The sequence below is a fragment of the Platichthys flesus genome, chromosome 3 (genome assembly GCF_949316205.1).
Source record: "Platichthys flesus chromosome 3, fPlaFle2.1, whole genome shotgun sequence".
Taxonomy (NCBI): Eukaryota; Metazoa; Chordata; class Actinopteri; order Pleuronectiformes; family Pleuronectidae; genus Platichthys; species Platichthys flesus.
The window spans coordinates 26,688,842-26,699,133 of NC_084947.1; the positions used below are offsets into that span (position 1 = coordinate 26,688,842).

General features: G+C 38.8%; 1 long non-coding RNA gene across 1 annotated transcript; it reads left to right on the top strand.

The window, feature by feature from the left end:
• The first annotated feature begins 3,108 nt into the window (after positions 1 to 3,108).
• On the top strand, positions 3,109 to 7,218 carry LOC133933222 (uncharacterized). Its single transcript, XR_009912039.1, has 3 exons — positions 3,109 to 3,324; positions 4,097 to 4,148; positions 4,397 to 7,218. It is a non-coding gene; the product is annotated as an uncharacterized LOC133933222 (long non-coding RNA).
• Positions 7,219 to 10,292: the final 3,074 nt, after the last annotated feature.

The window sequence follows — 10,292 nt, forward strand, 5'->3', positions numbered from 1 at the left end:
ACATATTTTGTCCAATCGACTCCAAACTACACATATAAGACAAGAGTCGCGACCGGAAGACATCTACCTAGAAATCATGACTTAAAAGGAAAGCGCCCCCTGGTGGCATCAGGAAATGTCTTGTTTTTGTACATCGTGCGCTTTGATTTATTTGTCGGAGAGCTTTCATCACATCAATTTAAAATTTAGACGGGTGGCATCACAACAAGATGGAGATCTAAAGTTATCAAAGAAACAACTTTTCGACACACCGTCTGACTGTGGCGGGGCGTCAAATCAGCTCACCATGACACACGAAACCGCTTAAAGGGGACATATTCGCTTTAAAGGGGACATATTATTTCCATTTCAACACAGTTGATATGGTTCCTTGGGGTCTTAATGAAATGTCTGTAAAATATTTTGGTAAAAATACCCCAAGGATAATTTAAAACAGCACCTTTTTACTCTGTCTAAAACAGACCTCCTCAGATCAACCCGCCCCCATCTTACCCCACCCCCTTTCACCCCTCTCATCCCTCCCCCTTCTCACCCCTCCCCCCTCTCATGGAGGTGTAGGACATGTGCTTGAATGTGTTCTCACTACAGAATGCATTCAACATCTATAGGGCAGATTATGGGCCTCGTGAAAATTTACGTAATCTGGGGTATTTGGAAATGGGTGTGGCAAAATGGCTCAACAGCGCCACCAACGGTGCTTTCCCTCATTTACGGAGAAACACCTCATTTAGCATTCACTGATCCTCACGAAATTGAAGACAGTTGTGTATCATCACCAGATGCACAAAAAACGCGCTCGGAGCAATATGAAAAACGCAACAGGAAGCACGCCATTTTCGATTTCGTGGCCATTTTGGTCATATTCCATAATCTTTTACTTTGATATACTTCTCGTACAGCTTTCATCACATCAACTGAAAATTTAGACGAGCGTCATCACAACAAGATGGAGATCTAAAGTTATCAAAGAAACAACTTTTCGTCACACTGTCTGACTGTGGCGGGGCGTCACATCAGCTCGCCATGACACACAAAAACGCTTTAACTTCCGTGTTCATGGGTCCATCTCCCTCAAACTACATGTGTGTATCATCAGCCCCCCTCCCTTGAAGATATTCAGATGGTTTTAAAGAATGGGCGTGGCAAAATGGCTCAACAGCGCAACCAACGGAGCTTCCCCTCATTTATGGAGAAACACCTCATTTAGAATTCACTGATCCTCACGAAATTGAAGACAGTTGTGTATCATCACCAGATGCACAAAAAACGCGCCGGAGCAATTTGAAAAACGCAACAGGAACCCCGCCATTTTCTATTTGGACCATATTCCATGTTTTTTATTTTCAAGTACTTCTTGGAGAGCTTTCATCAGATCAACTGAAAATTTAGACGAGTGTCATCACAACAAGATGGAGATCTAAAGTTATTGAAAGATCAATTTTTCGCCACACCGTGTGACCGTGGCGAGGCGTCAAAATGTGACTAAACGCCATCAAAACACAAGCTTCTGTATCTTGGACATATTTGGTCCAATCGAGTTCAAACTACACATGTAAGACAAGAAGCGCGACCTGATGACATCAACAAAGACACCATGACTTAAAATCATAGCGCCACCTGCTGGCTACAGGAAGTGAAGCGTTTATATCGCAGCAGTGCGCAAATGCATGCAACGCTGAGACGAGCGCTTGGTCATCGAACGTTCTCTCTTCCCCGACCGCAACAGACTTGAAATTGCCTGTGCTCGGGCCCGTTAGTGCTACAACGTAGCCCTAGTTAGGGCCCGAGCACCGAAACGGTGAGAGGCCCTATTGAAATTGAAATGATTATTATTATTATTATTATTATTATTATTATTTTTTTCCGTCCGAATGAATTGGCTTTTTGAGGGCTTTAACGTGCTCAAAAAGTTGCTAAACTTTGCAGTAAATTAGAAAGTGGTGGAAATTTACGTATGCTGGGGTATTTGGAAATGGGCGTGGCAAAATGGCTCAACAGCGCCCCCTGGAACCCAGCCCCTAGGTTTCCACATAACCCATTTTCACCAAAATCTGGCGAAAGGTGTATCGTGACTAATCATACAGAAAAGCCTCTTGGAGCATTGTGAAAAATGCAACAGGAAGCCCGCTATTTTTGATTTAGTGGCCATTTTGGCCATATTCCATAATTTTTGTTTGATTCACCTCTTGTAGAGTTTTCATCAGATCAACTTGAAATGTAGACGCGTGTCATCATAACAATATGGAGATTGAAAGTTATCAAAAAAATCAACTTTTCGTCGCACCGTCTCACCGCGGCGTGGCATGAAAATTTGATTAAACGCCATCAAAACACGGGCTTCTATATCTCAGACTTATTTTGTCCTATCGAGTCCAAACTACACACATAAGACAAGAGTAGAGATATGAAGACATCTATACAGAAATCGTGACTTAAAGTGACAGCGCCCCCTGGTGACAGCAGGAAAAGTCTTGTTTTTGTCACGTTTTATGTTTTTATATACTAGTCGTACAGCTTTTATCAAATCAACTTAATATTTAGACGACTGTCATCACAACAAAATGAAGATCTAAAGTTATTGAAAGATCGACTTTTCGTCAAACCGTGTGATTGTGGCGTGGCGCTAAAGTTTGATGAGACTTCGGTGAAACGCACTAAAACACGAGCTTCTGTATCTTGGACATATTTTGTCTAATCAAGTCCAAACTAGACACATAAGACAATAGTTGCGATATGAAGACATCTATACAGAAATCGTGACTTAAAATGACAGCGCCCCCTGGTGGCAGCAGGAAATGTATAGCTGACACTCTGATGTATTCCTGCTCATCCAATATGCAAAACCATGTCAAACTTTGTTTAATGGGTCTCAAGACATTGATAATGTAGCCATAAGATTATTGTGACTTTTTATCATGCGGTTTATTAATGGCATGGCTTGAAAGTTCATCAGCTCGTCGGAGAGAGTCCCATTGAATCCCATGTTAAAATGCCCAATTTTAGAGTAGAATTAAACCTGTTTACAGCATTATTCAAACTTTGGTTTTAGTCTCAATCGCTATCATCTTCCTTCATTAAAACTCTGAGGGGGTGAACTTTTTCGTAACTACCTCTATATCGCTATAATAAGCGATATAGTGGTTTGAAATTTACGTGACGTCACAGTGAGCTGCGCCCTCCCTTCTCCTTACTTTTTCCTGTGTCATTGAACACAACTCGAGACTTTCGAAACCTCCCACTCAGTATCGGATGAATAACACAGTTTGATGTTTTGCTTGTTCTGCTGACGGACACGTTAAAGACGTCTGCGCTCCCGTTTCTGTGGTAAGTCAAGCTCAGTATTTTATTTAGATGTGTAGAAGTGATTCGCAGGGTGTTTTAGTACCATGCATTCGAGCTAACGTCCGTTAGCATGGAGGCTAAATACGAACTCCGATCTGGGGCATTAACTCCTGTTTAATGCGAACGGCACTATTACCGACACACACCGATATGAACCGACATGAGTAGGTCCGCCCAGCAGTGGCATGCGTTAGTTTATGAGGTTAAATCTGAGACAGGAGACTGTGTGTGTCCGGTGAATTAGCTCCATCAGGATATCTATTGCTATAAAATGGTTTCACTCGCCAAGGCATTTGACTTGACAATGTTACACAGTTAGTTATTCTACTGAAACAGACTTACAGTGATCAATTGAAACGTGCGTATTTAAAGTCACATCTGTATTTTAAGAGCAGATGTTTAAAGGGGAATTCAACTTCCAAAGCTCTTTATTCAGAGTATTGTTATGATGTCTTACAGAGAAAGCTAAACGTTCTGCTGCCTGCACTGTTTACATTGTAATCTCAGGCAGATTTCACTGAATTGTTCTGTTAAATATAAATAAATTATAGCCTTGTATCTTTATTAGAACAGACAGTGTAATAGAGAATTTGATGCTGATGTACACTAACTATTTCCTAAGCTGAAATGATTATGATCTGTTTAACTTTGAAGTAATACACTTCCTTTTTTACCATTTAAAGTGTGTTAAGGACTTAACCTGGCACATGTATGACTTTACACATTTGTATATTTATGTTGAAATTTTCTCTAGCATGTCCAGCATGAGACAACTGGAATTCAACCACATTGAACACCGACTTCAGGTACAGACCTCTTTTCATTAATTACAAACAACCATGGCAAAGTACTGCACATAATACATTGTGTATTAAATAATATATGCAATACTTTGAATGTGAAATAACTCCATACTGTACATTCATTGTCATGGTAGTGCACAGTTTCATCCAAAAGCATATTCGAATACAGAGTTGATTGTCCACAGGAAATAATGATACACACTTTGTCCATAACTAACACTTCCTCTATATTCTTTTATGTTTCCTATCAGTTTATTAGGGATGGATGTGCCCTGAAGGACAGCGCTGTGATGACTATGTTCTGTCTCTTATGGCAAAGAAGACAAATAAATCACTGGGGTGTTATCCAAAGTGTATCAAATCAGAAAACAAAAGATAAACATTTTTCTAATAAGTGTTTATATTTTTAACCAACCATAATGATTACAGAAATTAACTCTATTATCCATGACACTTAGCAATGAACCAACTCTAAACAGTTGCAAACCATCTTTAGTCAAGGGAGGAAAACATGTAGCTGGTGCAGGTTGTCCTCGTGTTGTCCAGCCTGAAGATGCAGATGTCCACCATGTTGCTGTTGAGGACATCATGTGCTGCAGTTCATCATGTATGATGAGAAGAAAGGCACTGTTAAAGAATGTTTTGTGTTGTGTATGAAGCACCACAGATTGCAGATAGAACCGATTTACCAGGTTGAGGGTTTGTACCCTCATGGTTAACTGCACATATTGTTGAATAGATAAAATGTCTTTCTATTTAATCTGTAATATTTATGTTGATAATCTTCCACAGATTTGTTGATAGCAGTCCTAATCAGGTCTCTCCACTTTCCTCAGTGTGAAAACATAACTTGAATTTAATCAGGCAACTGTTTACAACACTGATGTGTCAAGATTATGATTATATCTAAACTGTCTAATTCACTGTAAAATTCCATAGTTATTGTTACACAAATAAATGTTAATTTGTGTAACAATTATGGGAGAAGCATTTGTAAATAGGATTAGGTGGCACATTTTCCATGATACAACATTTGATATCAAAATTTGTTGCCATATAAATGGACGACATGAGTTCACATGCATACAAGACTAGGAGAGCAAAGATAATGCTGTATTCATTGAATGCATAACACATTTCTTTTGTAGTGTATTGCACGTATGACAGTGTATGCATTTTTTATTTGAAATAATACTAATCAGATGACACATTACTTGCAATTGTTTTATTAATGAACAAAACACTTAACATGGTTATGTAATATCATGTCACGTGTTTATTGAAAAGCCATCTTCTTGTGTTAGATGAAATCACAGTTGCTAAAATAGCAGTGTGACTGAAATTGTAGTTCATGATCAGTTGGTGTCAACATCATAAAGACCACTACAGTAAGATGCCGCTTATTCTCCACAACATTGTAAGGCCCAATGTCATCATTCAAGTACACCATCTTGGGAAGACAAAGAATATAGGGTTAGCAAAAGTTGCAATATAATTATTGGACTAACAGAGTTATTTTGAAATGCATAGTGTACTAAACAGTGTACAGTGTTGTGTGTCATAACGGAACTATTGTGACAGTTGGAAAAATATACTATAGTTGTGTCAATTGTCTTTACAATCATGCTCCATCATTATAGTCATGTGCGATAAGTCAACAAGCCATCAGCTTCAGTCTTTGTCAGCATGAGATTCCATCACCTGTGGGATGACATGCAAAAAAATGACAAGGAGAAAGGTAAATGTATGAAATTATTGCACAAGCAAACTTCATTTTATTATGCAATGATTTGCTTACAGTGAATATTGTGTATGATATAATGTAATCAGTGTATATATTTCGGAAAAATTGTCTTGTATTGTTCACCATTCATTTTAGAAAACCATGAGAAAAGACCTTTCATGTAATGTTATGTCATCAAGTCAGGACAACGCAGGGAATTGAACCCTGTCTCCAGTAAACTGGGAATTCCATCCGGAGCCTTTAGCTTTTTGACATCACAATCCAGGTATAGCAAAACCCTATCATAAAAGCATTTTTTAGTAAAAGTGGTAGAATGTTTTCAGTACATCTGTCCTATGAATGTGTCTGCATTGTGATTGCATGGTTGCAAATTAAGTGTTTGTTAATAGTTCTTTGAAATGCTTTTATGATTCAGGGAAAAAAACCTTATGCAAAACACCCATTTGCATGATATGACAATACATCATATGTATCAGCATGTATATTCAATGTGTGTATAACAAAAGCATACTAAAGAGTGCCATAAGTAGGTGCTATTTAAGTGCAACTACCATTGTAATTGTGTTATAGATAAGTGCCTTGGAAATGCTACTACATTGTTAGTCTCAAAAGTGTTAGTATGTGCAGGTACATAATTATGAAATCTCCTAAAACATAACAAGAACAATCTCACCATATTCAGGATTTGTAGTTGATTGCTTGTCTCACAACCTGGATGTAAAAGAACATGCAATTCCTTCGTGGTCACTAAAATATGTTGGCAACACCAAAGTGTCTACATCATAACATGTTGTTTTTATGTAAATATGGTCGATTAATGTACCCTTCTCAGTTGTTGCTTGAGTGACATGTTGGATATATCCTTTGTCTGCCATAAAGGCAACCATACTAGAAGATTTGAAGATGTTATCATTAAAATCTCCTATTACAGCAGCTGTTGTATTTATTAGATCTAAACAATCAGTTAACCTGGTGAGATTTGCTTTAAAATGAGACATAGGATATGATGGCGGTCGATACACCACTGCTATCACAATTCTGAATGTGGTGTAGTTGTACACCATACATTCCAAACTTAAATGAGGTACCTTGACGATGTCATATTGTAAGGCATCATTACTATACATGCCAACTCCACCATGCTGTTGTTGTTGTATGTCTGCCAATGTGTGGTTACTATTACTATAACTTGAACTTCGTGACTGGTTGTGAAAGTTGTAACCTTGAATTTTGACACATTCGCTAACAAAAGTGTCAGGAAGCCATGTTTCTGTTACAGCAATACAGTTAAGCTGCAAGGGCTGTGTACATGAAACCAAATCTGTAATGTGTGCTTGTAAATTTTGTACATTCATTAAAAACAATCTGAAACTATGTGTGTTTGGCTGAGTAAATTTGTCCAGTGAAGTATTTGTGACTAAGAAGGGAGGCATGCTTTTAATGGCATCTTTAATGTCAGCTCTGCAATATAGGACCTTCTCCTTAAAATCCTGTATTACCAATCCAGACAAACTCCTAACACGGCTCAACGCCACATAGGCCTGTCCTGCTGCAAAGATCCCTTTGAGACAAACAACCGCTGTATCAACAGTCAACCCCTGTACCTTATGTACAGTACATGCCCAAGCAAGTTTTAGTTATTATTATTATTATTAGGGCCCGAGCACCGAATGGTGAGAGGCCCTATTGAATCTGTAAGGATTTTTATTATTATTATTATTATTATTATTATTATTATTATTATTATTAGGGCCCGAGCACCGAATGGTGAGAGGCCCTATTGAATCTGTAAGGATTTTTATTATTATTAGGGCCCGAGCACCGAAATCGGTGAGAGGACCTATTGAAATTGAAAAGATTATTATTAGGGCCCGAGCACCGAAATCGGTGAGAGGACCTATTGAAATTGAAAAGATTATTAGGGCCCGAGCACCGAAATCGGTGGGAGGCCCTATTGAAATTGAAATGATTATTAGGGCCCGAGCACCGAAATCGGTGAGAGGACCTATTGAAATTGAAAAGATTATTATTATTATTATTTTTCTTCGCTCAGTGAATTGGCTTTTTGAGGGCTTTAACGTGCTCAAAAAGTTTCTAAAGTGTACAGTAAATTACAAATGTGCGCAAGTTTACGTTTTCTGAAGTATTTTGAAAAGGGCGTGGCAAAATGGCTCAAGAGCGCCACCTACGGAAAAGCCCCTCATTTAGCATTCACCGATCCTCAAAAAAAACATAGACTATTGTGTCTCATGACAAGATGCACAAAAAAGTCCATCAGTGCATTATGAATAACGCAGCAGGAAGCCCGCCAGTTTGACTTTAGTGGCCATTTCGGTCATATTCCATATTTTTTCTTTGATGTACTTGTCGTACAGCTTTCATCAGATCAACTTCAAATTTAGACGATCGTCATCACAACAAATTGGAGATCTAAAGTTATTGAAGGATTACGTTTTAGCAAAACCGTCTGACCGTGGTGTGGCGTTAAAGTTTGATGAAACGCCATCAAAACACAAGCTTCCATATTTCAGACATATTTTGTCCAATTGAGTCCAAACTAGACACATACGACAAGAGTCGCCACCAGAAGACAAGGTGCAGAAATTGTGACGTACAATCACAGCGCCCCCTGGTGGCAACAGGAAATGTCTTGTTTTTGGTACGTGTTATGTTTTTATGTACTACTCAGACAGCTTTCATCAGATCAACTTAAAAATTAGATGAGACTCTACAAAACAAGATGAAGATCTAAAGTTATCAATATTTAAACTTTTCATCATACCGTGTGACCGTGGTGAGGTCTCAAAGTTCGACTAAATGCCAATATAAGCGAGCTTCTGTAACTTAGACATATTTTGTCCAATCGACTCCAAACTACACATATAAGACAAGAGTCGCGACCGGAAGACATCTGCTTAGAAATCATGACTTAAAAGGAAAGCGCCCCCTGGTGGCATCAGGAAATGTCTTGTTTTGGTCATCTTACTCTTTGATGTATTTCCCCCCAGCCACTTTGCTAAACCATGTCAAACTGTGTCAAATTGGTCTCAAGATATTGATAATGTAGGCATAACATTACTGTGACTTTTCATCATGCGGATTGTTAATGGCATGGCATCAAAGTTCATCAGCTCACCTTGACAAATGAAACCCATTTTAACAGAGTTACCATGAACGCATCATGAGACCGCTTTCGGTTTGTTACGTCTCACACTTGGATGTATTTCTCCTCATTCACTTTGCTAAACCATGTCAAACTGTGTCACATGGGTCTCAATATATTGATAATGTAGGCATAACATTGCTGTGAGTTTTCATCATGCGGATTATTCATAGCTTTGCAGCAGACTTCTTCAACTCGCCATGACAAACGAAGCTCCATTTAACACAGCTGCAAGTGAACGCCTCATGAGACTTTGAAAAAAGTTACAACGTCACAAGCTGCGGAGCTGTGGATCACGAAGAACCGGAGGACTGTTGGCGAGTCTGGATGAGAGGACGGCGGCGGAGTCACTGTGGACGTTGTTCGCTCAGCAGGTTAGAGTGTGGGACGCTCTCAAAGCTTTTTTCCCCTCTCCCGTCGTGTCTTTTCCTGTGTGAACTCTGCCGCTCTCAACAGCAGCACTGGCTATGAGCTACCTCCTGCTAGCTCCAATGAAGCATCTCTCAACTGCTACGTAAGTTAAACGGACACTTCTGACTGACTGACTGACTGTGATGATAAGCAAAAGAGACACTGTGGACTGACTTTGCAGAGTCAATTCCGTAGCGACATTGAGACTGCATGCTGGTGCACGTGTGATGTGTTGTACTGCATTTGTTTGATCTGTTTACTAATACTAGCTCTAATAAATACTGTATAAATTATATTTTGCTCCTGAATTGAACTGTGTTAAAGGGGTTCACATGGAAAATATATGTTGAATTATGTAAAGGGTGATTTTTGTTACTATTATACTAATGGAGATTTAGCACTTGCTACACATTGTAAGAGCAGCTGTTCAAAGGAGCACTACGTCTTTTAAGGCTCTTTATTCAGAGTCACGGTGTTGATGTCCTGTCACGTGTTACAGTGAAAAATAACCGTGTCTCCCACCTTCAGTATTTAAATCGTTAATCTCAGACAGACTTCACTGAATTCTTTTGTTAAATATGAGTAAGTCATAGCCTTGTAACTTTACTAGAACAGACAGTGTCATACAGAGTTGTAGGCTTATATGCACTACCTATTTCCTAATCTGAAATGATTATGATCTGATTAACTTTGAATTAATATTTTATTTTTACCATGTAAAAGTCTGTTAATTACTTAACCTGGCCCATGTATGACTTTACATATCTGTGTATTGGTTTATGTTCCTCTAGAAGGTCCAACTTGACACACAACTTGAATCCAACCAGAC